This window comes from Agelaius phoeniceus, chromosome 29, assembly GCF_051311805.1.
Source record: "Agelaius phoeniceus isolate bAgePho1 chromosome 29, bAgePho1.hap1, whole genome shotgun sequence".
Classification (NCBI taxonomy): domain Eukaryota; kingdom Metazoa; phylum Chordata; class Aves; order Passeriformes; family Icteridae; genus Agelaius; species Agelaius phoeniceus.
In genome coordinates, this window is record NC_135293.1 from 1602501 (window position 1) to 1627739 (window position 25239).

A 25239-nucleotide genomic window follows, 5' to 3' on the forward strand; every position below is an offset into this window, starting at 1 on the left:
CCCTGGGGCTCCGCCGGGCCCGCGGGGCTCTGTCCCCAGTGCGGATCCTCTCAGACATCCCCCGTTCCTAAAGCTGCTCTGTCCCCAGTGCCGGATCCTCTCCGACATCCCCCCCGTTCCTAAAGCTGCTCTGTCCCCAATGCCGGATCCTCTCCAACATCCCCCAGTGCCGGATCCTCTCCAACATCCCCCCCGTTCCTAAAGCTGCTGTGTCCCTCCATGCTGGACCCTCTCCAACATCCCCCTCGTTCCTAAAGCTGCTCTGTCCCCAGTGCCGGACCCTCTCAGCCATCCCCCCGTTCCTAAAGCTGCTGTGTCCCTCCATGCCGGACCCTTGGGATCCTCTCAGCCATCCCCCTGTTCCTAAAGCTGCTCTGTCCCCAGTGCGGATCCTCTCCGACATCTCTCGTTCCTAAAGCTGCTGTCTCCCTCCATGCCGGGCCCTCTCAGCCATCCCTCCCCGTTCCTAAAGCTGCCCCCCGCAATCGCAGGAGAATCCCCTCGCTGCGCTCCCCGCACCCTGTTCACCAGGGCAGCCCGAAGGGGAAACTGAGGCACGGGGCTGGGGAGAACCCTTGCTTTGAGATTCATGGCCATACAAAGCCTGGCACCGCTCGTCTATGATAAGTTCTCACCTCTAAAAACACACCAAAAAAAAAAAAAAAGAAAAAAGAAAAAAGAAAAAAGGAAGTAAAACCATCAACAAAAGCCACAACCTTCTTCATCTATTTTTCATGGAGCTGCACAGCCGTGCTGAGCTCTTGCAGCCATCTGTAAAGGGAGAAGGTAATTCCTAGCCTAAGGACTTTAGAGTTTAAATAAGATATAAACGCAGCGTGAGAGGACAGCGAAGGGAGCGGCGAGAGGGGGTGTGCAACAAAGGCTTTCTTCAGAGGGAGATTAGGATATCACCACTGCAACGTATATACGCCTTTGCATTGACTCTATATGGGATTTCAGAGCAGCTCTGTTATCTCCAGGCAGGAACAAAACACTCTGTACTTGCTCTTTTCCAAATCACACCAAAAAGTTGGAACCAACCAGAAAAAAAAAAAAAAAATCCCCGAAAACTCACAACAACAACAACAACAAAATTCCTTCTTCCCTCTGCTCCCCTCTCAATTTTCCCTGGGTTTTTTTGTTTTTTTTTTTTTTTTTCCTTTTCTGCACAGAGAGATATTTTTCTGTTTTTTTTTTTTTTTTTTTTAAAAAAAAAAAGCTCTGGGTTGAAAATCCTGGGTCATTTGGGAATTCTCGGAGCCAGCGGCCGTAGCGGGGCCGAGCGGTTCTTGGCAGGCCCCAGCGTGGAGAGGGCTGTGCTGGAGCATGTGCTGGGAGAAAGGAGGGGGGAGGTTAAGGGGGGGCAAAAGAGGCCACATACATTTTTAGAAGAAAAAAAAAAAAATAAAAACCAGGAGGGAAAAAAAAAAAGAAAAAAAAAAAGCAAAAAAAAAAGCGTCAGCGAGGCCTGCCTGGCGCACACGCCAGCTCTGGGGGCTGGGAGCGGGGGAGAGCAGAGGCTGGGTGGATGGAAGTGAGGATCCAGATTGAAAACAGATGGGATTTTTCTTGCCAACCTGACATCCGAGACCGCGGGAGGCGGGGTGAAACTTCCCTTCAGAGAGGCTGGCAGCCAAGAGATACGGTGGAGGGGGCCCACCCCCCCCCAAAAAAAAAAAGAAAAAAAAAATCCCCAGTTTGGTTTGAAATCCCTCCTCGTTCCCCCAGGCTGGGGCTCTGGGGTCAGCAGAGAGGAGCCTGCTGGAGCTGGGTTTTTTTTTTTTATACTTTGAGGGGCTCGATTTTACCATGAAGTGTCTGATTCATCTGTTCCTGCCTGCTGGAGCCCAGCCCAGCCTGGCAGTTAATACTTGCCCTGGGAGACATTTTAGGGGCATTTTGCACTGCTGCGGATCCCTGTGCGTATGCTCAAAAGGGAAACCCGTGTCTGTGCACAGAAATAACCCCACAGGGCACACAGGCCACTACCTCCACCCAGGGGTGAGCTGGATGCAGGAAACATGCTGGAGTGGGGCTGCAAAAATCCACATTTCCATGGAAAAAGGCACCATAAAACGTTGGAGGACTTGGCACAGCCCTGGCCACCAGCAGCCCAAGATGTGCAGGTTCAAGGAATCCAGGATTAAGGACATGAAGGGGCTGGAGTGTGTCCAGAGAAAGGAAAGGAGCTGGGGAAGGGGCTGGGGGATTCCTGAGGGAGCTGGGAAGGGGCTGAGCCTGGAGCAAAGGAGGTTCAGGGGGGACCCTGTGGCTCTGCACAGCTCCTGCCAGGAGGGGACAGCCAGGAGGGTCGGGCTGTGCTGCAGGGAACAGGGACAGGACAGGGGGAAACAGCCTCAAACTGTACCAGGGGAGGTTCAGATTGTTTCATCTAAAGGGTGGTAGAGTCCCCATGCCTGCAGGATTTAAAAGCCCTGTGTGGATGTGGCACTGGGGGACGGGGTGGCCTTGGCAGTGCCAGGGGACAGGGATGGACTCGCTGATCTGAGGGGGCTTTTCCAACCTCAAAAACCCCACGGTTCCAAGCTGTGCCCAAGTGCTACAACAGCCCCAAAGTGACTTGGCAGTGATTCATGCAGGAGTGAGTTTGAGGCAGGGCTGGAGGAGTGGGTCACGCTCTGGGTCCCATCTCCTGCTCCCCTCTCCAGCCACACACGCCCTCCTCAGCGGCTGCTGCAAATCCCAGCAAAAGAGGCAGAAAAGTGACACCCTCAGTGTCATGCTTTTTATAAGCTACAAGAACGTAAAATTTGGAAATTTGGTGGGTGATTGGTTGATGATTTATGATCATCTTTGTTTTTTTTTTTTTTTTTTTTTTTTTTTTGGTGGAGGGGTTAGTTCTGGGCTTAATTTTATGTTTGGGGGTGGTTATGGAGTGATGATGACAGTTGGTTGTTGGTTTTGATACTAGGAAATATGGAGGAAGGTTAATTGAAAGCGTATCGATGACAAATGATTTGGATAATGTAGGGATATATGGTTTAATTATTTGATTAAAAAAAAAAAGCCAAGATATAAAAATCGAATGCGTAAAACGGAATTTAAATATTGGTTCCTAGGAAATGGTAAAATAATTAATATGTCCAGCAACCATTACATTATCTGTATCTCCCCCACCCTGGGGATGCAGTGGACACACGAATCTGTGCGATGAGGGGGATTTTTAACCTCATTTTGGGACAAAAATCACTGCCAAAGGCTCGGTGTGCACAAAGCCCTGCCCAGCACAGCCTGTGGCACTGGCACAGCTGCTCCTCCACCATGGGTGTCCCATGGGCCTGGCAGGGACCTGGGGTCCCCGTCCCCCCAAGATTTCACAGCTACTTTACAAACCAGAAACAAAAAGTTAATGGTGTGGGCTTGACCACATATTTTCCAGGGGCTCTGGGAGACCGGCTCTCCCCAAGCCGGCTAACACACACTCTTTTCATTCAGAGCTTTAAATACCCAATTGTGTCTGTTTTCAGCACGCTCATTTTTAGCATTTTAATGATATGGTCCCCGGCTTTCACCCTCCTTGCATTGGCCCCAGCGTGGGGGGTTTTTTTTTCCTTTTTTTTTTCCTTTCCCCCCCCTCCCCTTCTTTTTACCATCTTGCAGAGCGAGAGGGGAAAGGGAAGAGGGTTAGCAAGAGGTCACACATTTCTCCTAACCCGAGTGTTTTTGCAGCAGGCAGGGGGTCCTGCTGGGGACAAAGAGGAGCAGCCCCTCAGGCTGTGTTGGCTGCAAGGGCTCCATCCAGGGACAGACAGACAGACAGACAGACAGCGGGCAGCAGTGCCCACCCCTCGCCCTGGCACGGCCCAAAGCTCCCTCACCACAGCCAGCCCTGCAGAGAGTGGGATTTGCCTTTGTAATCCCTTTCCCTCCTTCCCCCTGCGGGCAGGGCCTGCCCTCCTGGCAGGATTTCGCTTGGTTGTGCTGCTGTCCTCAGGGATGGGCAGGAGAGCCAGCTGCAAACAGCACCTGGGCTGGGTCTGCACCCCCATCAGGGCACTGACACGGTGGCCACGGTGACACAGAGTGACACAGAGTGACACAGAGTGACACAGAGTGACCCATGGTGACACAGAGTGCCCACAGTGCCCAGAGTGACACAGAGTGACACAGAGTGTCCACAGTGACCAGAGTGACCCACAGTGCCCACAGTGCCCATGGTGACACAGAGTGACACAGAGTGACCCAGAGTGCCCAGAGTGACCCACAGTGCCCACAGTGCCCAGAGTGACCCACAGTGTCCACAGTGCCCATGGTGACACAGAGTGACACAGAGTGACACAGAGTGACCCATGGTGACACAGAGTGACCCAGAGTGCCCACAGTGCCCACAGTGCCCATGGTGACACAGAGTGACACAGAGTGACCCATGGTGACACAGAGTGTCCACAGTGACCAGAGTGACCCACAGTGCCCACAGTGCCCATGGTGACACAGAGTGACACAGAGTGACACAGAGTGCCCAGAGTGACCCACAGTGTCCACAGTGCCCATGGTGACACAGAGTGACACAGAGTGACCCACAGTGTCCACAGTGCCCAGAGTGACACAGAGTGACACAGAGTGACCCACAGTGCCCACAGTGCCCCCTGTGACCCACAGTGCCCACAGTGCCCCCTGTGACCCACAGTGCCCACAGTGCCCACAGTGCCCACAGTACCCATGGTGACACAGAGTGACACAGAGTGACCCACAGTGCCCACAGTGCCCATGGTGACACAGAGTGACACAGAGTGACACAGAGTGACCCACAGTGCCCACAGTGCCCCAGCAAAGCTGTTTGGGGCCAGCTGCAGCATCCACAGCCTGCAGCTGCTGGAGCACTCTGCCCATTGCCAGCAGAGCCAGGCAGGAGGAGGAGACTCACAGCTGCACCTGAGAGACCCCAAACTGCCCCCTGCCACCTGCCCCAGGCACTGCCACCTGCCCCAGGCACAGCCTCTCTCTCCTGTCACACACATCTTTTATGGAGAATCCTTTCCTTAGGATTTTTTCCTCCTGAGAAGCTGAGAGGCCTCAGGAACAAAATGTAAACCATGGTTATCTGCTGCTGTGGAATGCAACAGGTGCATCTGGGATTGGGCTCATGTGGATGTTTCTAATTAATGGCCAATCACAGCCCAGCTGGCTCGAACTCTCTGTCCCAGACACAAACCTTTGTTATCATTTTTTGCTATTCTATTCTTAGCCAGCCTTCTGATGAAATACTTTCTTCTATCCTTTTAGTACAGTTTTAATATAATATATATCATAAAATAATAAATCAAGCCTTCTGAAACATGGAGTCAGATCCTCGTCTCCTCCCTCACCCTCAGACCCCTGTGAACACGGTCCCACTCTCCTGCCATCCCCAGCACACCGTGCCAACCCCCAGGGATGTCCCATCCCCTCTGCCCCAGCTCCACACCCCACATCCCCACCAAGCTCCTTCCCAGGGCCTCTCCTCCAGCTTCAGCCGCTCAGAGGATTTTTATTTTTTTTTTAATATTTTTTTTTTTCCCCTGCCAAGTAATATCGAAATGATATTTATTAAATTTGCTCTCTAAGTCCCTCAATCTGCTCCATAATACAGTGGATCTGCGAGGTGGTTTCACTGATCCTGCCTCAGTGAGACCAGATTAGCAGAGATGATCCCGGCTTTGCAGCTCCCTCGGCCCAGAGGGTCAGAGGTGGTGCAGGGAGGCTGAGCCCGCTGGCAGAGGGAGCCCAGGGCTGGGGAATTTCTCCAGGTAATTCCAGCTGGGAAGGGGGGAGCACTCAGCCTGCGATGGTGTCGCAGGCATCTTTTATGGAAAATCCCTTTCCTTAGGGTTTTTGTCCTCCTGAGAAGCTGAGAGGCCTCAGGAACAAAATGCAAACAATGGTTATGTGCTGCTGTGGAATGCAACAGGTGGATCTGGGATTGGCCTCATGTGGTTGTTTCTAATTGATGGCCAATCACAGCCCAGCTGGCTCGGACTCCCTGTCTGAGCCACAAGCCTTTGTGATCATTTTTTCCTTTCTATTCTTAGCCAGCCTTCTGATGAAACCTCTTCTTCTACTCTTTTAGTACAGTTTTAATGTAATATATATCATAAAATAATAAACCAAGCCTTCTGAAACATGGAGTCAGATCCTCACCCCTTCCCTCATCCAAGAGCCCCTGTGAACACGGTCACAGGATGGATGGATGGATGGATGGATGGATGGATGGATGGATGGATGGATGGATGGATGGATGGACGGACGGACGGATGGGAAGCCTCCATCCCAGCCCCTCCTGCTCTTATCTCCCTGCCCAGGCACACTGATTGCACCTCCCCAGCAAGGCGCCCATTAAATCTCAGATCAGCTCCAGAAAGGTTCATCAGATCCATTATCTCTGCATTCAGCTAAATTATGAAAATCATTAAGATAAGGAGGCATGGAGCCTATTAGTTTCCTGGAGAGGATGCTTTACAATTCTTTTCCTTCTGCTTCCACATTTAATTACCTTAAGTTTCACAGTATTTAATTCCATTTATTAAACCTTTAATAGGTAAAAACAAAACAACAATAAAAGCCACTGCTTGTCGCCCAGGGCTTGGATGGAGGCAATCCTCCATCCATGCATGGACACTCAGCTGAGCTGGAGCTGTGCTCATGGGGGATGCAGCCACTAATTAAAAAATTAAGGATGTGCCCTGGAGTCCGTGCAAAGGGAAAATGAGCAGCACCAGCCCGTGGGTTCCCCCAAGCCAGGCTGGTCCCTGAGCCAGCTGCCAGCAGCTCAGAATAACCCAGAGGGATGACACAAAAAGCAGCGGGACCGTGGAACTCGACTGATTCTATTTTACAGTCACAGCTCCTGTGCACTGCCCCTATCCCCAGCAGGGGCTCCTGCAGGTACCCAGGGCATCCACACCTGGATTTTGGGTTATCCCCCTGCACAGATGCTGTTCCAGGACACTGAGAGCAAGGCTGTGGGAGCAGCCAAGCCCCACATGCTCCAAGCAAGGTCAGCTGCAGCATCAGCTGCTCATTCTGCCTTCCAGAGATGCCAATTAGCAGAGCTGGCTCCTCTCAGGGCAGCATCCAGGGGCACACAGGCTGCACCCTCACGCTGGGCAGGCTCTGTCATCCACACAGGACAGACACAGGACAAACAAACCCAGGGGCACAGCCAGGGAAGGGCTGGGAGCAGCTGTGCCATGAGGGGAAGGTGCCCAAGTCCAACCCACCTGGTGCAAAGGCTGCAAATCCACTCCCTGCCAGCACACAGACCCATGCACAGCATCTGCAGACACCTTCCTGCAGGAGATTCCAGCATTTGGACAATTTATGGGCAACTGAAACTTTCTGCAAGGAGCTGGGGACAGTCATGGAGCACCTTGAGCCATTCCTGAGGGTCCAAGGCCAGGCTGGATGGGGCTTGGAGCAACCTGGGCCAGTGGAAGGGGCTGAGGGTTGGAAAAACTTAATCCTTAAGGTCCCTTCCAACCAACCCAAGCCATTCTGTGATTCCATAATTCAGACACTTCTCCCCAGCACAATTTAGAAATGCTGCTGCCTTCAAGGCCTGTCCCATCATGCATCCAAACAGGGCCCCACAGCTCCAAGCAGTGCAGTTCCTTCCCATCCACATCTTCTGCTGGATTAAACCTCAAACTTGGCCTGCATTTTGCATTTGGTTTCTAAATCACCAACCACTCTGGAAAAGTAGCACCAGGAAGAAAAAAAAACCCAACAACTTGCTGAAGTGTTCCCCAGCAGCATATCCACAGACTTTAATACAAAAAAGCTGCTGCTAATTTAAAAAACAAATGTTTAAGCAATCAAGCATGTTTATTTAATTTGTCCTTTCTGTGCCAGAGAAGGGCTGGGCTGCTGGCAGTGGCTGCCACATGAGGTTATCAGGAGCTGGTGCTGAGGGCCCTGCCTGGTGGGACGGGGGCAGATGGAGGCTCCAACACAACCCAGAGGTTCTGTTGGAATAATCCAAGCCTCACACCATGGGATGAAGACACCCACAGCCTAAGGGTGAGGCTGAGGATCTGATCCATCACTGGCACCCAGCAGGAACCAGGTTCCAGTCACAGAATCAATCACAGAATAGTGAGGTTGGAAGAGTCCAACCCGTGCCCTAACACATCAGCCAGACTATAGCACCCAGTGCCATGTCCAGTCTTTCCTTAAACACAACCAGAGATGGTGATTCCACCACCTCCCTGGGAAGAGCATCCCATAAATAAAAACTTTATTTATTTTTTCCCAATATCCAACCTATCCCTTCCCTGCTGTAGCTGGACACTGCGTCCTCTGGTTCTGTCAGAGACTGACCCCACCTGTCTGCAACCTCCCTTCAGGAAGGTGTAGAGAGCAACAAGGTCACCTCTGAGCCTCCTCTTCTGCAGGCTGAACAGCCCCAGCTCCTTCAAACGCTCCTCACAGGGCTTGTGTTCCAAGCATTCTGCCTTGGCACAAACACAGGCACAGCAAATGAGGAGAATTGTTTTTCCTTTCTCTGAGGTTCAGAGCCCTGCCCTGCCCCAACACGCCCTGCTGTGGGCTTGCAGGGAGACCTGAGAGAACCTTCCAGAACCTAGCAGGGCTGCAGGAGAGCTGGGGAGGGACCTGGGAGGGCAAGGGGGATGGTTTCCCACTGCCAGAGGGCAGGGATGGGATGGGATGCTGGGAAAGGATGGATGGGATGGGATGGGATGGGATTTTGGGAATGAATGGGATGGGATGGGATGGGATGTTGGGCAGGGATGGATGGGATGTTGGGAAGAGATGGATGGGATGGGATGGGATGGGATGGGATGGGATATTGGGCAGGAATGGGATGGGATGTTGGGAAGAGATGGATGGGATGTTGGGAATGAATGGGATGGGATTTTGGGAATGAATGGGATGGGATGTTGGGAAGGGATGGGATGGGACGTTGGGAAGGGAAGGATGGGATGTTGGGCAGGAATGGGATGGGATGTTGGGCAGGAATGGATGGAATTTTGGGAATGAATGGGATGGGATGTTGGGCAGGAATGGGATGGGAAGTTGGGAAGGGATGGGATGGAATGTTGGGCAGGAATGGATGGAATTTTGGGAATGAATGGGATGGGATGTTGGGAAGGGATGGGATGGGAAGTTGGGCAGGCATGGATGGGATGTTGGGAAGGGAAGGATGGGATGTTGGGAAGGAATGGATGGGAAGTTGGGCAGGAATGGATGGGATGTTGGGCAGGAATGGGATGGGAAGTTGGGCAGGCATGGATGGGATGTTGGGAAGGGAAGGATGGGATGTTGGGCAGGAATGGGATGGGATGTTGGGCAGGAATTCCTGGCTGTGAGGGTGGGCAGGCCATGGCACAGGGTGCCCAGAGCAGCTGTGGCTGCCCCTGGATCCCTGGAAGCACCCAGGGCCAGGCTGGGACAGTGGAAGGGGTCCATGCCATGGCAGGGGTGGCACTGGATGAATTTTAAGGTCCTCCCAAGCCAAACCATCTGTGGCTCCATGGCTGAGCTTGCCCCATCTCTTCCAAAAGGGCCTCCAGAAATGCACTGCTGAAAATGCAGCAGATATCCCACTGCAGGTACCACCCCTCCCTCTCCCTCGTGTCCCAGAGACACTTCCACTCCTCTTCCCACCATCCCAAAGGCTGCCAGCTGCACAGGGGCCCTGCCAGCTGACAGATGCAGCTCCAGGTCAACAAATCCAATTTGTCAGAGACAAAAAGCCAAAGCATTTCATTTCTGCTGGCTTTTTGGTGGGTTTTTTTTGTGTAATAGAATTGCTCAGACATTCAAGACTGGAAATGTCACCGTGTCACTTGGTGGCAGCTGAGGGCACAGAGCTGGAAAGGTCGGGAGAAGCTCTCCAAGAGTCCCCCCTGCTCGGTCTGAAGGGAACAGGGCAAACAGGGCCACTGTGATTGCAGGGGACAGGGCCACCAGCCCACACACAGCCCAGGGCTCCCAGCCCAGCTCCCAGCTCCCAGCAGAGCACAGCAGGTGGGTGATGGTGCTCACAGGGGTCTGAGGATGAGGGAGGAGACGAGGATCTGACTCCGTGTATCAGAAGGCTTGGTTTATTATCTTATGATATATATTATATTAAAACTATACTAGAAGAGTAGAAGAAAAGGTTTCATCAGAAGGCTGGCTAAGAATAGAATAGCAAAGAATGAATAACAAAGGCTTGTGGCTCATACAGAGAGTCCGAGCCAGCTGGGCTGTGATTGGCCATTAATTAGAAACAACCACATGAGACTAATCCCAGACCCACCTGTTGCATTCCACAGCAGCAGATAACCAATGCTTACATTTTGTTCCTGAGGCCACCAACAGGTGCATCTGGGATTGGTGTCATGTGGATGTTTCTAATTAATGGCCAATCACAGCCCAGCTGGCTCGGACTCTCTGTCCCAGACACAAACCTTTGTGATCATTCTTTCCTTTTCTATTCTTAGCCAGCCTTCTGATGAAATCCTTTCTTCTATTCTTTTAGTGCAGTTTTAATGTAATATAAAATAAAATAAAATATAAACTAATAAATCAAGCCTTCTGAAACATGGAGTCAGATCCTCATCCCTTCCCTCATCCTGAAACCCCTGTGAACACGATCACAGTGTCAGATCCCAGCCCTGCCTTCACCCACACCCTGAGCTTGTGGCTACAGGCAGGGATGCACACAGAGGTGGAAGGGGATGGACTCCAAGCGATGCCAGCTTGGCAGAGGGCACTGAGCAGCACGCCCTTCTTGTGGCTTCAAAAAGCCCAAGCCCAAAAATTATTTACATAGGCAAGATTTCATGATGTGGGGCTTTTTTTTTTACTCCTAAAGGACTACTCAGAAAAAAAAAAAAAAAAGGGTTTAAAATAAAGTGACTTCCAAAGAAAATCCAAGTTGAAAGCCTTGCTTTGATTTTATTTTAAGATTAAAGCTCTCTGCAGAGTGTTCCAGGGCCCTGATGCGAGGACCACAAGCTCCTCTGATACTTCCTAGAAAAACCTGCAATTGAGCCGGCCCTAAATGCTCCTCATGAGAAGGTTCAGAGGGGCTGGAGGAGAAGCAGGCTCTCGGAGGACACGCTGCCCAGGGCACTGCCCTGCCTCCAGAGCCTCTGTCTGTGTGCAGGAGGCAGAAGGGGCCATGGCTAAGGGATACAGCTCGCTCAGAGACGCTGGAAAACGCCAAGGGTAAGTCAAGAACAAAGCCCTGGGATGGGAGGTCGGGTTACAGACAACGCAGCTAATTACAGCCTGCCTCTGTGGGCTGGAAGGGAGAAATCCAAGCCCTGTGTGCTCCATGGGCTGCCCTGGCTGGGGACAGCGGCTCTGGGGCACAGAGCCCTCTGTCCCCCTGCAAAGAGCCTGGCAGGAAAGGCAGCAGCTTCTCCCCAAGCTTCCCTTCCTTGCTGGATGATTAAAGAGAAAGTGAGTCATGAAGTGAGCATGATAAAAACATCAGGGGCTGGGGTTTAGTTGAGGCACATCATTAAGGAGGGGGGGAACCCCTCTTTCTTTAGCTTAAGAGGCTAATGCTGGTTCATAGCTTCTTAATGATTAGGATGATGTTAGATCAGTGTGAAAAATGCATGTATTTTATGATTGGCTTTTTGCAAATATTAAAATGAATATTATGTGTGTTGTGTTAGAAAGTGATGCTGTATTAATTCTCTTAAGTAGTGGGTTAAATATAGTTTTAGGTTATAAATATATAAATATAAATATATAATAAATATATAATAAATATATAATATATAAATATAGTTTTAGGTTATAAAAATTGCCAAAATAGAAACGATGCTATGTAGGATACTTTTATTAAAGAAAGGACTCGCAGTGAGATAGCAGCCACAGGACACCTAAATCTTTCAGAGAAAAAGAATTTATTGCTCTCTTATCAGAAGAAACGAACTTCTTCCTCCCTCGAAGGCGCTGTCAGGATTCAGAGGAAGAAGCTGACAATGACCAGCCAGAATCCTGTGTTTGAATGGAATTTATGCATCATGTATGGAGTGTATGAATATGCAACAGGCTGTTGCCTTTAAGGGTTAATCCTCTGTTAACTGTGCCCTTTTTTGGGCTCGTGCTGCCCCGAAAAAGGTACCTGGACTGTCTGTAACTCTTTGTATTTATTGTCTCATATTGTCCTAATCCAGATTGTCCAAATTATTATTACTCTAATTGTATTACTATTTTTATTTTTATAACCATTTAGTTACTACTAAACTTTGAAAATTTTAAAAACAAGCGCTTGGCGTTTTTCACAGCCATGAAGTGAGCACGATAAAAAATCAGGGGCCGGGGTTTACTTGAGGCACATCATTAGGGAGGGGGGAAACCCCTCTTTCTTTAGCTTAAAGGGCTAATGCTGGTTGATATCTTCTTAATGATTGGGATGATGTTAGAGAGGATCAGTTTTGAAGTTGGCGAGCGGGGTGGATTCTGCTACGGTTGCTGTGAGGCTCTGGTTGGCTCCGCAGATTTCTGAGCGTTGCCCGTAGGAAACACCAGGTCCAGCTCACCCTGGGAGCTCACCCTCACCCCAAGACAGCAGAGACAGAAATTCCTGTCCCCCCCACATCACCAGTGCCCCCCCAGCCCCCCGAGACACAGAGCAGAGGCACAGCCACGGCACCCATGCGTGACAGGAGGGGACAGCACAGGGCGAGGACACGGGGATGATCCCCCCGCAGGGACAGGAGCACCCTGCCAGCTGAAAATGCACCTCCAGCACGAAAAGTGCGTGTCTTCTCCTTACCCCTTCCTCATCACTCCTCAGCCAGCCCAAAATCCAGCTCCAGGAGCCCAAGGCACCCATGGGAGCCCCCACTGAGCCCCCAGACCCTCGGCGTGCTCGGGGATGAGAAGCTGTGAGAGCCACCGAGGATTTCATTCACCTTTCTATCTTACTCCTCAGAAACACTTCAGTGCCTCCCACCTTCCTTCTTTTCCCTCCTTTCAAAGCAACCTGGCAGTTATTTCAGTTATTTTTAGAGCAGCACATCCCAGCGCTGCCGGATGGGTGCCACCCACGCCGGGAGGAGAGCAAAGGGGAGCCCCTGCTCTCCCTCCACACCTCTGGGGCAGCTGCTTTCCACAGGCAGCACTGCAAAAAGCATGGAAGCTGCCATCCCACTGCCTGGGGGCAGATGCTGAAAGCACAGCAGCCCCTGCCCAGCACAGCTCCCACACTGGTCCCAGTTTGGTTCCCCAGTTTGGTTTCCCAGTTTGGTTTCCCAGTTTGGTTCCCCAGTTTGGGAGGCAGCAGGGAGAGCTCTCAGCCTGGCCACCAGGTGTGTCTGAGTGACAGTGGCACAGATCCCCCCATGCACACACACACACACACACACTCTGCCTCACTTCCCCTGGCACCAGCACCACCTTAAAATAGATCTGCCTTAAAATAACACCCTGCTAACCCCAGGCAGATGTGTAGTTTTTATTTTCCAGCAATCAGGAGGTTGGTTTGTTGGTTTTTGTTTTTTGTTTTTCCAATGAAGAACTACTTAGCTAGAAATAGACACTGGGAGAGGGGGTTGGTGGCACCAGAACTACAAACTGCACCCCAAAACCAGCCCTAGGTGACCCCTGGCTGCCCCAACTGCCCCAAACTCTTTTGAGTTGAAATCACTCAGATTTGTGGGCAAGGAGGACATTTCTAGCACGAGAGGTGCTATAGCAACCGCCTGAAAGTGCTTGGAAAAAGCTGAGAGGGGAAATAAATAAAATAAAAGAAAAGCAGAGCGATGGTAAAAGGAGAAGAGGAGCAGGAGATTCCCCAGGGTGCAACCTGGTGCCAAAACATCCAGTGGTATTTCTCTTGGGTGCTTTTACACTAAAAATTCCCAAAGAGCAGAACGGCACAGGAAGGAAGGAACTGGGTGCTCTGCAGAGGGAAGCTCCAGCTCTCCACACCTCTGGGGCAGCTGCTTTCCACAGGGAGCCCTGCAAAAAGCATGGAAGCTGCCATCCCACAGCAGGGCCGTGCTCCTTCCCAAAAGCCAGGCAGCCTCACCTGAAGCCCCTCACAGCACCCTCAGCACTGCAGCCCAGGAGCCAGAAATGCCACTGGTGCTCCCCCCTCGAGGCAGCAGCCAGGCCAGCCCGCTGAAATGGTGCTGAGACACGCAGGTGAAGGCTGCAGCTTCATCCTCACCCCTGCTGCAGGAACCAGGACGCGTGGTGAGGGTGCTGGGGCTCTGCCTGCACCCAGCTCTGCTCAGAGCTCTGCTGTCAGCTCAGCCTCAGCCCCTGGGAGTGCTGAGCCGTGCTCTGGGCTCCTGGAAAAACATCAATCTTCCCATCAGCGTCAGTGCAACGAGTCCTTCCAGCAAGGGGTTAGCAAGGATCTTGTTTGGCTGCTCTCCTGGGGGATCTGAGCACAGCCCAAAGCAGAGCCAGGGTGGAGCAGCTGTCAATTCCAGATGGATTCTGCTGGGGGGACTCCAAATCCAGGGATTTTCCTCTTCCAGACGAGTTTTGCAAAAGGCTGCAAGTCTCAGGACCTGGATGCCAGAAAGGAGCAGAGGTGGCAGGAAATCCCAAACCAGCAGAAAATGCAGCTTGTTCTGGGTCAAACGCAGAGGAGGAAGTGGAGGCACAAGCAGAGGCAGAGGAAAGCCCTTTCAGGAGGTCAGGTCTGTACGAGGCTCCTGGGGATATCCACAACACTTCCACAACAGCCTGGAGGTGGTCAGGAGCTGCCTCCCCAGAGCATGATCAGCCACCAGCTCTCCCCGTGGAGGCAGAGCGGTGCCAGTGGCACGTGGGACCAGCAGCTGTCACCTCCCACTGCTGCACTGGCAAAAAACAAACCCATCCCAGGCACAGCAGATGTGACCTCAGCCTTGCTCTGGAGTGGGTGGCCGAGCTGGGACACACTGACCCACCTGGCTGTGCTCACAGGGAGGTGACCCCGGGCTCAGAGGAACAGCAGCCTCTGGGGCAGAACCAGTGAGGAGCAGCAGCCTGATGGGTGCTCCCTAGGCAGCACTGTGGGGACACAGAGGCTGTGCTGGAGCCCCAAACCAGCCTGTGCCCCCTGGGATCTCACTGAGCTGCTGAGGTTGAACCGTTCCTGGCACTGGGTTTGGTCCTGTCAGCTCCTGTGGGCGAGCAGGGAAAAGGTGAAACCATGAGCTTTGCCACACAGCCAGCACCCTGGGAGAGCTGCATCCCCTCCCGATGAAATCCAGCTGGGAGAAGGGCAGGGATTTAGCACAGGATGAAAAAGGCTGCCCAGCATGGGGGGGATTCATTGGGGGGGTGCCCTGAACCCTCAGCCAGAGCCAGGACAGAGGCCGTGTTCAGAAATCCCTGACAGCTACTATCAGAAATCCCTTTTAGGTATTATCAGGGACACCAGGTTACATCCAACTGCCACCATTTTAGAGCCCTGAACCCAACAGCCACATGTAAATACACCTGGGAAAAAACAGATTTGCTTCTTGCTTTATTTATCAGCCAGGGCTGGGAGAGCAGGGACACATCCCTGAGCCACCTTCCCTGGCTCCAGAAATGTGTTCATTATTGCCAGGCTGTGTCTGGCAGGGTGAGGATGGCTCTCAGATTACAGATGCTTATCAGTGAACTATAATAAAGGTGGGGACAGTGACACCAAGATGAATATTATATTTCAGGGAAATTTAAATGAAATGATCCATCATGCCCAGCAGATCAGCACCACCTCCTGCCAAGCCCTGCACCGAGCAGAGCAGCTCCAGGGCTGAGGAGCCCCACAGTCACCTTGGCTTTTCCAGAGGAAAAGCAGCAGTGACAGGTGAAGAGAAACACTCTGGATTTCCAAGGGCACACAGTAAAGGGTAAAACAGCAGCATGGGCCTGGGCTTGGTGGCAAGGGAGCTACAGCAGGGCAGTGGGACACCCCCAGAATGTGGGCACGGCTCTGAGCACCCCCAGGAGCAGAGAGCCCTGGAAATGGGCCATGGTTTGGGCAGGATGTGGAGGGGAAGGGTTATGGAGTGGCTTTTCCCTTCGTGAATTATTGCCCCTGGCTCTGTGGATGGAAGCAGGAGGTTGGTGCCCCCAGGGAGGAAGCTATCAGAAACCACTCTCCCTCCCAGCATGGGCTTGCCCACAATTTGCTACCTGTTGCATTTTACAATCAAGCAAAACACTGGAAGAAGGTAAGAGGACAGGAAAAAAAAAAAAAGCAGAGTGGGTGCAGGGCAGGGACACCAGGAGTGCTCTGAGCTGCTGCAATCCAGCCACGCAGGCATTACACATTCATCTGAATTTTAAATACAGAGCATGATGACTGGCATCCTCACAACTGCCACCACAGCCTCACACTACAGCTTTTATGGTAATTCACAGGGAGTTACCCACAAGGCACCGCAGAGATTTTCTTGGCAGCCATCCTAAACTAATTTTTATAGGTTAGTGTACGGTTATACATAAATGTTTAAGAAAAATAAAATGGCGACTTGGAGGGAAGGACATGGCTGGGAGGTGGTACCTGATGGTCCAGGGCAAAATGCCACAGGCCTGAGTGCCACAGGCATTTTTATGGAAAATCCTTTCCTTTGGATCTTTTCTCCTGAGAAGCTGAGAGGCCTCAGGAACAAAATGCAAACAATGGTTATCTGCTGCTGTGGAATGCAACAGGTGCATCTGGGATTGGGCTCGTGTGGTTGTTTCTAATTAATGGCCAATCACAGCCCAGCTGGCTCAGACAGAGAGTTCAAGCTACAAGCCTTTGTTATCATTCTTTCCTTTTCTATTCTTAGCCAGCCTTCTGGTGAAATCCTTTCTTCTATTCTTTTAGTACAGTTTTAATGTAATATATATCATAAAATAATAAACCAAGCCTTGTGAAACATGGAGTCAGATCCTCGTCCCTTCCCTCATCCTCAGACCCCTGTGAGCACGGTCACACCCGAGGTTCACTGCTGGCCACCATGGCAGGGCCAGGGGACAGAACCACAGGGCCCAGCCCTCTGCAGCCCCCCCTGCCCCAGTGCTCCTGGGTGTCCTGAGCACCCCCTGAGCCCTTTGCAGGGTGCTCGGGTCAAGCAGGTCCCACCTGGGCAGGTGACAGCACCCACCTGCTCCCAGGGACCTGTCTGTGGTGCTCAGCCCCTGTCCTGGGGGCACCAGCCTGGAGGGGATGGGAACAGCCCCAAGGAACAACAGGTTGGTGTTCCTAATGGTGTTTTTAATGGCAGAAACCCCAGCAGCCTGAGAAACACCCTTCACACACGTGCGGGATGGCTGGGGTTAGAAGAGGCCTTAAGGAGCATCTCCTTCCCCCTCAGCAGGACACACTGCCCGTCCCCTCTGCTTCCCACATGTCCTGGCTGTGCTGGACAAGGGCAAAGTGCTGCTCATTTTCCAGCCCCCCTCTGCAGCCCCCCGAGCAGGGAAGGAGCTGGAGCTGCTGCCAGGGAAACAAAGGAGAGAGGCAGCAGGAGGGAAACCTCGAGCACTGCGAGCCCGGAGCAGCACCCATCTGTGATTCACAGGCACCAGAACAAACACTGGGTGATGTCAGAGCTGATGATTAGCTCAGAAAAGAGCCAAAAACCCTGAACTGCTGCAGGTTGTGCTGCACACACACACACGCCTGTGGCAGCAGAGGGTCTGTCCATCCCTGCTGGATCACAACAGCAAAATGGAGGGAAGCACGAGCAGAAAAAAAGCTTTCAGACTTAAATCAGCCGTGGAATTACTCACAAGGCTGATTTGGACACAGGGACACCAGGAAGAAAAGAACTAAATAACAAATCAGAGGGAAAGATGGGGAGATTCAGCTCCAGCACCACAAAGAGACAAAGCACTGAATTCCTGAGCTGGCAGCTGTTTTCCCTGGATGGGATCAGTGCAGTTTGAGGAGCCACACTCACACCACGTCCTCCCTCTCGTGCTCACCTGTGCCACCCCAGCTGGCTGCTCCCGTGCAAGGAGGAGGAGAGCACTTTGTCCCCAGCTTTGTGCCTTCTGCACCCTCTGTGATCCCACAGCACCTCGGGTGCCCACAGAGAGAAGGGAAAACAGGGGGAAAATCCCCACCACCAACATCCCTGCAGGCCATGCCCAAGAGCCCTAAGGGAAAGCAGGGGGAAAATCCCCACCACCACCATCCCTGCAGGCCATGCCCAAGAACCCCAAGGGAAAGCAGGGGGAAAATCCCCACCACCACCATCCCTGCAGGCCATGCCCAAGAGCCCCAAGGGAAAATGGGGAAAATCCCCACCACCAACATCCCTGCAGGCCATGCCCAAGAGCCCTAAGGGAATGCAAGGGGAAAAGCCCCATCACCAACATCCCTGCAGGCCATGCCAAGAACCCCAAGGGAAAGCAGGGGGAAAATCCCCACCACCACCATCCCTGCAGGCCATGCCAAGAACCCCAAGGGAAAGGAGGGGGAAAATCCCCACCACCACCATCCCTGCAGGCCATGCCCAGGAACCCCAAGGGAAAGGAGGGGAAAAGCCCCATCACCACCATCCCTGCAGGCCATGCCCAGGAACCCCAAGGGAAAACAGGGGGAAAAGCCCCATCACCACCATCCCTGCAGGCCATGCCCAAAAACCCCAAGGGAAAACAGGGGGAAAATCCCCATCACCACCATCCCTGCAGGCCATGCCCAGGAACCCCAAGGGAATGCAAGGGGAAAATCCCCATCACCACCATCCCTGCAGGCCATGCCCAAGAACCCCAAGACTGATGCAGAGATGGCAGCAGGAGAGGCAGGGCCTGGGCATGGAGCTGCCCAGGTATGGATCCACCTGTGAACCCTTCACTCCTCAAACCCCAACAGCTTCAAAATCCTCCTGGACGGAGAGATCCTTCTTGCAGAGCCCTGCAGGACCTGCCACAGCAATGCAGCCTTGTCCCTGGGCTGGGTGGGGACAGCCCAGCTGCTCAGAGGCCACTGCAGCCCCCTTGGTGTGGTGTGAACCAGCACTGACAGAGCACTCGCCTATGAAATGGGGCTGAAAAGCAGGGATTCAGCTGCTGCCGTGCACAAACAACCCCGACACGGCAGCAGGAGTGGAGAACTCCAGAAGCTGGGCACAAACAGCCACAGGCTTCCCAACCTGAGCCATCCCACAGCCCCGATTTAATCTGATTTATGCAAATGTTAAACCAATTTAGGTGTACACATTGTACGAGTTGCCTGGCCCAGTTTAATTTGATAGGTTTTTAAACCTGTTTGGACAAACTAGTATCTGCTGTCTAATCTAGAGCAGCTCTTGCTTTGTGCAAATGTTGCCAGGGAACTGGAGCATGGAGGTTCTGATGGATCCTGGCTGTGCAGCACCACTCGCAGCGTGCTAGCACTGAGTGACAGCAGGAATGCTAAAATCCCATCTCCCCCAGGGCTGGCCCACACCAGCAGGGCTCCCAAATCCCTCCTGCTGCACCAGGAGCTGTGCAAAGGCCATTCCCAAAGCTGCAGGAGCCCAGGTGAGGCAGGATGGCAGGAGCAGGGTATGGAGCAGGGGCCAGAAGCTCCTGAGGGGCCAGGAAAAGGGAGAAACCCCAGCTTTGGGTTGGGTGCTGCTGTGCCCCCCTTTCCATCAGCTGGGCTGTGTCACCCCCGTGATTCCTTTGGCTCCAGAGCATCCCTGAAGAGTTCGTGCTGCACCTCCAGGTGAGTGCACAGGTGAGTGCACAGCCTGTGCCACGCTCCCCACCCTCTCACCTGGGCATCCCAGGGATGCTCATCCCCTCCTTCCCCTGCAGGGCAGCACCTCTGCCCCCTCCCTGGGCTGTTCCCACATGTGTGGGGGTTTTGGGAGCCAAGAGGTGTCACGGGTTATAAAAAATAATAAATAAAGTTCAAAGAAACGACACCTCCCAACCAGCTCCTTGTGGAACCATGTCAAGAAGGCAAGGTGGCTCTGAAAATTCCTGTTTTTTTTTTTGAGATAATCCAACAGCACAGGCAGCCTTTGCAGCAGGAACACCAAGCTGGATAAATTACCAAGGCAAGACAATGATACCCAAGCTAGAAAAGAAAATAAAAAGTCCGAAAGAATTATGTTGGATCAGGCTCAGAACTCTAGAGGGTTTATGAGTTGAAAGACGGGGGGAAATAAAAGACAATTTCCAGTTTTCTAGGCTGATGTCAAGGAGAAAGAAAAAATTGGTCAAGTTACAAAGAAAATAATCAGACAGAGAGGACAAGAGTAAAAAGAAAGGTCTAACAAACAGAGTCTGCAGATTGTTCCAGCTTATTGTGTAATAAACTTTGCAGAAAGGAAGCTGGACTGAGCGTTGCTACTTCAGGGCTCAGAGGTTTAAAATCGACCACAATTTTTAAAAAGCAATACTGACATAGCCAGAAGCTGCCCAGCTCAGCTGGCTCCGTCCATTTGCAAATATTAAAAAAATAATAAAATACACGTCCTGGGGCTTCTGCCCAGAGACAGCAAAGCCCCCAGGTCCTGACCCCATTCCCTCCATCCTCTGCAGGTACCAAAGAGCTCCATGGATGGACTGAGCAGGGCCAGAGGAAGGGATTATTTGGAGTACAAGTCAGGCACATTTTTCATGCTGTTGAAGCAATGATATTTAACAGAAGTCATTTACAGATTTTCCTTTTTTTTTGAGGAGAGAGTTATGAATAATATGCATGTTCTTATCAACTCGTATAAGAAGAATTTAAAGCTCAAAGTTCAGCAAGTGTGGATTAAAGTACTTGGCAGTATCTTTTTAATGCAACTGAGTAACCTCTCTCCTTACCACAGGCTGGCACTGCCCACACTGACTCGGGTTAGATCTGCCTTCCCTTTATCTCGGCTTCCTACACTGGCAATTTTATCTCTGCAACGCAAAGGAAAAACTGTTTGAGCAAAAGAAAAACTGATTGAGCAAAAGAAAAAATGATTGAGCAAAAGAAAAAACCTGATTGAGCAAAAGAAAAAACTGAGCAAAAGAAAAAACTGATTGAGCAAAAGAAAAACCGATTGAGCAGGGCACAGAGCGAGTTCAAACGCAGCCCGTGCCGCGCTCCATCCGTCACACAGCTCCCCTCCCACGCTCCACGTGGGGAGAGCATCCACGGCTCACAGGACTTTACTACCTGGAGTAACTCTGCTCTGGGAGAGCAGCTGGACGGGCTGCCAGCCTGGGCACCCACGCCAGGGAGCTTGGAGCAGCCTCGGGTTGGGGTGTCCTGGCTCAGAGTCAGCTCTGGGGTGCTTTAGGATGGTCTGAGCCCTTTCCCGGCTCAAAATCAGCTCTGGGGTGCTTTAGGATGGTGCTTTGAGCCCTTTCCCAGCTCAGAATCAGCTCTGGGGTGCTTTAGGATGGTCTGAGCCCTTTCCCAGCTCAGAGTCAGCTCTGGAGTGTTTTAGGATGGTTTGAGCCCCTTCCCAGTTCAAAATCAGCTCTGGGTGCCTTAGGATGCCCAAGCCCTTTCCCAGCTCAGAGTCAGCCAGGATAAATTACCAAGGACAGATTTTTTGAGGCTTTCCAGGCTCAAAATCAGTTCCAGGGTGCCTTAGGATGGCTCGAGCCCTTTCCCAGCTCAGAGTCAGCTCTGGGGTGCTTTAGGATGGTTTGAGCCCCTTCCCAGTTCAAAATCAGCTCTGGGTGCCTTAGGATGCCCGAGCCCTTTCCTGGCTCAGAGTCAGCCAGGATAAATTACCAAGGACAGATTTTTTGAGCCTTTTCCAGCTCAAAATCAGTTCCAGGGTGCCTTAGGATGGCTCGAGCCCTTTCCCAGCTCAGAGTCAGCTCTGGGTGCTTTAGGATGGTCTGAGCCCTTTCCCGGCTCAAAATCAGCTCCGGGGTGCCTTAGGATGCCCGAGCCCTTTCCCAGCTCAGAGTCAGCCAGGATAAATTATCAAGGACAGATTTTTTGAGCCTTTCCTGACTCAAAATCAGCTCTGGGTGCCTTAGGATGTCCGAGCCTTTGGAGCTGTTCCAGGGCTCTGAGGAGCCACAGCCACCACCCCTCTCCAGCCTCAGTTTCCCTGGAGCGTGGCCACGTCATCTCCTTGGACATCCCACCTGGCTGGAGCTCAGCTGCCTCTCCAGCCTCAGTGCCACCTCTATTCCCAAGGCAGCAGCAGGATTAGGGGGCTAACAGGAATTCAGGCTCCTGGAGAGAGAGAGCAAAGACAGGTTTTTCCTCTGCTGCTTCGGGAAGATGTCACACTCCTCAGCACCTAGGAAAAGGCAGAGCAAAGCTGCTCCCCTCGGGACCAGACAAAAGGGATGCCCCAGGAAGAGGCTTTGTTTAGCAAACCTGCATTTATCAGCCCAGTAAGCACCAGGGGGGCAGAGACACCTCTTGGGGGGCACAAAGAGCCCAACCCTGTCCTGCCAGCGAGGCCAATGCCAAAGAGAGCCACCAAAGGACCCGAGGAGCTGCTGCCCATCCCCTCCATCACCCCACACCCGAGTGTACAAACAGCTCTGCTGGAGGGGACCCCTCTCCCCCCACAGCCCTTGGTGGCACAGCTTCAGCTGGAAGCTCCTCGCACATTACTCAAAGTATTTATGACTTTTTCCCATCTGAAATATGGGCCCTTACCACGCACAGGAAGGAGGAGGAGAGTGCCAGCAAACCTGTTAATTTATAAGTCAATCTGGCAGGGAACAATTAACAGCATTCCCACTGCTGGGGGTGCAGAAGGGGGGGTTTCTTCCCCCTGGGGAAGGCAGGAGGGTCCTCTCCATCAGCACACGCCCTGCCCTGCTGAACCCAGCAGCCTTTGTGCCCAGCAGCCTGGTCCAGCTCCATTTCCCTCTCTCACAGGGACAAACAGCCCATCACAGGGACAAACAGCCCAATCCCCCACAGCCAGACTCCCTCCAGGTGACACAAACAGCCAGGTGCAGCTACACAACCCCCAGGACACCATTTATGGGGAAAAAAAATCATAGAAATCCCGAGTATTTTGTCGTGGCCAAGCCAAGCTGTGAGCGCAGCAGGAGTAGCACGGGAGCATCCCCTGCACAGCCCAGAGGGGACGGGCGGCACTCCCCTCACCCCGCAGGAAGGGCTGAAACCCCCCAGAAAAAACAAATCTGCTTTTTTTCCTTCCACCTTTGTGGGAACAAAGCCTCCCGGGACTCGGAGAGGGCGAACACCCCAAGAGCAGAGATGTCCCCTGCCCCAGGGAGTCCAGATCCACCCTGCCAGGGCTGTCACCTCCACAGCCGCGCTGCTCCCCTCGTCCCACATCGCACCCAGTCTGCCTGCCCAGCCCGGACTGGAACGGGATCCTCCTGGGGAGGCACAAACAGCGTTCATCATTGCTCTTATTGAAGGGCTGGGGGGGTTTCACCCTCATTGGGACAAATTTTGGCCCCGGGGCCAGCTCTTGCCGGCTGCGGGATGAAGCCAGGGCTCGAGATTTCAGCTGAGATCCCCGAGGGCAGATGGAAAACACCACCTGCTGTCACCCCAGGGGTGTCCCTCTGTGACTCCACGGCTGTCCCCAGCGCCAGAGCCGATTCCCCTTTCAGAAGACGGAGGTTTGGTGTAGGGGAAGAAAACCCCCCCCCAACACGGGGATTTGGCTGCTTTTGGGGTGATCCACGTCCCTTCCTTGCTACTGCCGATGACAGCAGGACAAACCCCACCTGCTGCGGGGCTCGGGGTGGCGGCAGGACAAGGCAGCGCGGTGTCTGGGGTGGGAGCAGGCAGCAGCCCGGGGGACACAGCCGTGTCACCAGGATACGGCACCGCACAGAGCAACGCTCCCATGGCTCCTCCGACACCGCACCCCGGCGATGCCGCTCCGGGAGCGGCACCGGCTCCAGCACCGGAGCATCCCAACGCGCCCGGAGCCGGGAGCGGCACGGGCTCCAGCACCGGAGCATCCCAACGCGCCCGGAGCGGCACCGGCTCCAGCACCGGAGCATCCCAACGCGCCCGGAGCGGCACCGGCTCCAGCACCGGAGCATCCCAACGCGCCCGGAGCCGGGAGCGGCACCGGCTCCAGCACCGGAGCATCCCAACGCGCCCGGAGCCCGGAGCTGGGGAAGCCCCGGACGGTTCTGCCGAGCCTCACCCGGCACGGGCGGTCCCACGGTGCTCTCCGAGGGAGCGCAGCCCTGAGCACGGCGGTGATGCCGGAGCCCGCACGGCCCCGCGAGGGGCCGCACCCCGAACCCCGCACCCGCCGAACCCGCGGGGACCGCGCTCGGGAGGCGCCGGAGGGACGGGGCGGGGGCGCGGCGGCAGCGAGAAAAGAGCACGGCGGGGAGCGGGGGGTCCTAAAGCGGGGGGGAGGCAGCGGCGGCGGGGCGGGGGATGGAGCCGGGCGCGGACACATCGCGGTGCGGCGGGGGACGGAGCGGGGCGCGGGGCGGGCGCTGCCCCAGGACCCCCCGGTCGGGCAGAGCCGCCCGAGCTCCAGCGCACCCCGGCGCCCCCGGCCGTGCCCGCGGTCCGGCGCGCCCCCTCCCCGCACCCCCGCTATAGCGCGGCCCCTTCCCCCCCTACCCCTCCCATGCATCCCCCCCATAACACGCCCCCCATTCTCCGGTGCCACCCACCCGCGACCCCCCATCGCCACCGGCCGCGCCCCCGCACCGAGCCCCCCGCCCGCCTGCCCACCCCTCCCGAGCGCTCCCCGCTGCACCGGCACCCCGCACCCGCCTCTGCGCTCCCCCATATACCGCGACCCCTCCCCAGCCCCGCGGCTGCCGGGAGCGCTCCCGCAGCCTGCCCCGCTATACCGCGCCGCCGGTACCTGCCGGCGCGGCCGCCCGCTGCCATGCTGCCGGCGGAGGGGCTGCGCGGGGCCCTGCTCCGCCTCGCCGCCGCCCGTTCCGCCGCCGCCCGTTCCGCTCCGCCCGGGGCTGGCGAGCCGGGGCCGCGCCGGGCGCGGGGACACTGCGGCGAGCCGCGCTCCCGCCCGCCGCCCGCTCGCACCGGTGATGTCATTCCCCGGGCCGCCGCGTGACGTCACCGCGGGGCGGGACACCCCGGACACGCCCCGCAGGCTCGGGAGGGGCCCGCGGGGGCCGTGACGTCACCGCGGGAGGTTAGGGCGTGGCCGCGCCTTAAAGGCGCCGCGCAGGTGGGAGCGGAGGCGCGAGGAGCGCGCGGGTTTTGGGGGGTCCTGCCCCGACCGCGTTTAGTGCAGGCGCTGTGCGCCCCCCGTGTAACACAGCCCGACGCTGAGAAAATGCTTCATGTGCGCCCCATCTCCCATATTTAACATTTAATAGATTTATATTTATTTATCATAATATATATAATATATTATAATATATAATATATAAAATATAAAATATAATATATATAATATATAATATATAATA

At 54.0% G+C, this 25239-nt stretch overlaps 1 protein-coding gene across 1 annotated transcript in view; it reads right to left on the bottom strand.

The window, feature by feature from the left end:
- The window catches only part of PTPRS (protein tyrosine phosphatase receptor type S), a 167552-nt gene extending 142667 nt beyond the window's left edge, over positions 1–24885 (bottom strand). The window contains exon 1 of the mRNA XM_077191543.1: positions 24666–24885. The gene's annotated coding sequence lies outside the window, so the exon portion shown is untranslated. The remainder of the gene's footprint in view (positions 1–24665) is intronic.
- Between the last annotated feature and the right edge of the window lie 354 nt (positions 24886–25239).